The 4,354-nt window shown below is 28.9% G+C and overlaps 1 long non-coding RNA gene across 1 annotated transcript; it reads right to left on the bottom strand.

Moving 5' to 3' along the window:
* Nucleotides 1-2,083: 2,083 nt before the first annotated feature.
* On the bottom strand, nt 2,084-2,606 carry LOC114261774 (uncharacterized). Its single transcript, XR_003629103.2, has 2 exons — nt 2,541-2,606; nt 2,084-2,458 (listed from the first exon to the last, which is right to left on the bottom strand). It is a non-coding gene; the product is annotated as an uncharacterized LOC114261774 (long non-coding RNA).
* Between the last annotated feature and the right edge of the window lie 1,748 nt (nt 2,607-4,354).

The following is a 4,354-nucleotide window of genomic DNA, read 5'->3' as shown; positions in this document are numbered from 1 at the left end:
GTTGTAGAACTATGAGATTCCTACTGGGCATTAGTGCTTACCCCTCGTTGTTTTATTCTTTTTCAGGAAGAGAATTTCGGATTCATTAATTGAAGAGTATGGATTCCATGTACCTTTTATGTATAATTTTAGCATAGATGTTAAAGAAAGGAAAAACGTATCATGTGATTTGTAATTATTTATTTGTAGCTTGGCAGCAGAAGCTTGGCATGTATTATTACATTGTTGTTTTCAATGAGAGAGAGAACATGTATTATTATGTTTCTATCACCCAAGGGTAATAGATATTTTTAAAAAAAAAAAAAAAACTGGACCTAAATTACAAACTTTGGTAATATTTCCGATTAATTAAAATGTTGGGGCATGACAATTATTAATTAAAAAATATTTCTAATATCATTAAAACTATTAATTGACTTGATAATTTATTAAGCTCCATTAAAAATGTTTCTCTTCCTCATATAAGTTTGGATAAAATTAGGGTAAATTACAAATACATTCCTTGAGATTTGCTTAAAATATAAATTGTCTCATGTGATTTGAAAAATTATAAATATCTCATTGTCAGAATTTTTAATTTAATAGAATTAATTAAAAAAATAAAATTCATAACTGTTCTCTTATATAATAATAAAATTACATGAATTATTAATTAAAAAATATTTCTAACATCATTAAAAATTATTAATTGACTTGATAATTTATTAAATAAAATAAGTGATTTGTTATGAAATTAAAAATCTCAAGAGATGAAATGTACTTTTCAAAATCACAGAATATTTTAAGCAAATCTTTTAATTACCCATAAAATTATGGACCATGAAAATGTGATAATAAATTTACATTTGGCCTTCTTGTTTTTTAATTAAAAACTGAGTAAGCCCTATTATACCTTATTAAAATTAAATTTCAACAATGACTCATCCCTTTAAAACTAGAGCTCTAATTGAGCTCTCGCACGGTGGAAACTAAAAAAAAAAAAAAAAAATGCCAAAACATCACATCAAATGAGTCCCACAAACACATTAGAGCTATTAGAACTCACAAATTAGAGCTTCAAAACATTTTTGATTAAATTTATAACCCAAGACTCTTTATCTTTTTATCAATTTATAATTTTCCTTTTAAAATTTCTATAAATTTTCAATATTTCCTTCAAACATTTCGGAAATAAAAAAGAATTATGCTATCAGTCCCTATAATTTGAGACTTGTGTCACTTTGGTTTTTGATTTTTTAATTGTAATATATTTGACCTTAAATTTTGAATCTTATTTCAAATAAAGATAATCAAAGATTTTTTTTTTTTTTGCAAACAATCCATTTCAAGGGCAAAGTTGTCATATAACTTATTTTGTGTTAGTTAACTTGTATGTTATTTAAAATGTAATGACCTTTTTTTTAACGAATAATGTTGAAATTTTCTTGGTTAAAATATTTTTTTTTATATTTATTTTCGTTAAATTAGTTTCAATTTTTTCAAAAGTTAAACATGCCGACAACTTTAATATTACTATTAAACCAATCATTAAATCAAAAAATCTAAAATTAAAGTTATATCATATATTAAACATATTGATTACATATTAAAAACCTAATAACCATTCATTATATGATAATCATTCAAAATGTATCTGTTAACAACAAATACAACCATCTATTATATGATAATCATAAAAAATATCAACAAAATTAACCACCCATTGCATGATCATCATCCAAACACATCCTAAAAATTAATTTGGTAAAAAAAATAAAAAAATAAAAAATGTAAAAGATTTATTATTTTTATATAATTTTATCTTTGGTGGATAGAAATAATTTTTAAAAATTTAAAAATAATTTTGACATTTGTTTTTGTTAAACTAGTTTATATTTTATCAAATTGACGTTTGAAACGGAACAATGGTGTCTTCAATTGCCATTATTTGGAATAAGACTCAAAATATATGATCAAATATATCACAATTAAAAAGTGAAGAACCAAGTGATACAAATCCTAAATTACAGGGATGAGGCTTGGTATGGTGCTTGGCTCAACTTATTTGTACAAAGAAAGAATTAAGGTCAAGAGGCACAAGTAATTGGCACCATTAAACAGAGTATATTGCTTTTTCACATCCGAACCAGACTATTGTCACAACATAACACACATAATAGCGATAGACCATCTTCTAAGTACCTTAACAATTATTGCAATCATTAGTTAAAGATGCTGAACTTTCTTGGTCAGACAACAATTTGTTGAATTGTAAGAAAATGAAAAGGATTTCATGGTTTAAAATGTAAATCTAAGAAGAAAAAAATAATGAACTGGTATAATTAGAATGAGAAAGAAGGTGAGACCCAAAATTCCACACGGCACGGACGTAAGGACCTATTCGAAGGTGAAGATAAAGTCCACTGGATCCCACTAGCTTCACAAACTTGATGAGATCACATCTCCCTTCAAAATTATACTGAGCAGACAAGTCAAAAATAAGAGAAATCATTTAGTAAAACAAATCTAACTTGTTGAACTCAACCATGCAAGGCTATTACCTCAGATAGGATGGCAAAAACAATTACCGCACTTGTTCTCTGACTGGTTCATGTCCATTCCACAATGTGTTGGACCATTTTAATATCTTATATTTATTTATTGGTTTATCTTTTTCATTAATGGGGTTTTATTACTTTGGTAACCTCTTGGTCATAAATAGAGGTTTAATAGAATTTATGAACTTGGTTAATGGTCATTATTTTTGGTGTAACTGTAAGGTCCTTATAGCCTATATATATAGTCTACTCTTTTCTATCTATAGAGATAAGCTATTTTCTATACAAGAGAGATTACTAGCAAAGAAGGGTGTTTTATTAGTGGAGCTTTGGGTTCACCATCTTGTGCAGAGTTGGCCTGAACCATACGACAAGTGGTCGGGCTGTTGTATCCTGGAGGGGACAAGTCATAGTATTGTGACTGCTGCATCGGTATTTGGATTCTTCCTACCGCAGTGGGCTTGATCTCCTTAAAGAAAACGAGATATCCGTGCCTCAGCCTGATCTATTTGTATCTCATTTTCTTTGCATCATTTATCAATAATATTGTTTAGTTTCTGGTATTTTCTCCAACAATTTTAAGGAGATCAAACATGGAACAAGTACCAAAAAAAACCAATGATGGAATTGGAGATCTCAACAAACCTTTCAAGTTCAAAAGAGTTCATTTTAAGAGGTGGAAAGGAAAAGTTCTTTTTTTACCTTAGCCTTTTGAAAGTTGCATATGTTCTTACAGAAAAGAATCCGAACAAAATCCCAACCGAGGAGATGAATGATGAAGACTATGAGGCACATGAAGCAAAAGTGGCTTCCTATAATACAGATAAGTATAAACGTCGCCTTTATCTCTTAAATTTACTTGCTGATTAATTTTATGATTATTACTATGACACCACTTACACTTTGTCTTCTATTAATTTATGGCATGCTCGCTTGTGTCATATAAATAGTAAATATGTGGGAATCATGAGTAGTTTAGAATTAATTCCTAAAGTGACAAAAAATTTTGAGAAATGTGAAGTTTGCAGTAAAGCAAAAATTACCAAGAGGCCTCATAAAAGTATTGAAAAAAATACCGAATTGCTAGAATTATTTCATACTGATTTGTGTGAGTTTGAAGGAATTTTAACTCGGGGTGGTAACCGATATTTTATCACTTTTATTGATGATTTTTCAAAATATACAAACGTATATTTATTAAAAAATAAAAGTGATGCTTTTGAGAAATTTAAAGAATTCCTTCTTGAAGTGGAAAATCAATTCGGTAAAAAGATTAAAAGAATTAGAAGTGATAGAGGCCGGGAGTATGAATCTCTAGGATTCAACTCTTTTGTTCAGTCATTGGGAATTATTCATGAGACTACTCCACTATATTCACCTTCATCAAATGGCGTAGCTGAAAGAAAAAATAGAACGTTAATTGACTTGACGAATGCTATGCTTATTGATTCAGGTACTCCCTCAAATTTTTGGGGTGAGGCTATTTTGACAGCTTGCCATGTGATAAATAGAGTGCCACACAAAAAGACTAAAATTGTCCCTTATGAGTTGTGGCGAGGGCATAAACCAAATTTAGGTTATTTGAGGGTTTGGGGTTGTTTAGCTTTTGTGAGGCTTGCAGATCCTAAACGACCTAAATTGGGTGAACGAGCTACCACTTGTGCTTTTCTTGGGTATGCGTTGCATAGTACAGCTTATAGATTTTTTGATATGGAAAATAATATTATTTTTGAATCAGGTGATGCTATTTTTCATGAAAATAAATTTCCTTTCAAATCTAGAAATAGTGGGGGTCAAATAATATCTGAAAATATTTT

Source organism: Camellia sinensis, chromosome 6, assembly GCF_055761805.1.
Source record: "Camellia sinensis isolate YWXY chromosome 6, ASM5576180v1, whole genome shotgun sequence".
NCBI lineage: Eukaryota > Viridiplantae > Streptophyta > Magnoliopsida > Ericales > Theaceae > Camellia > Camellia sinensis.
The sequence above is the reverse complement of the archived record's forward strand: the minus strand, read 5'-3'. Positions and strand labels throughout refer to the sequence as shown.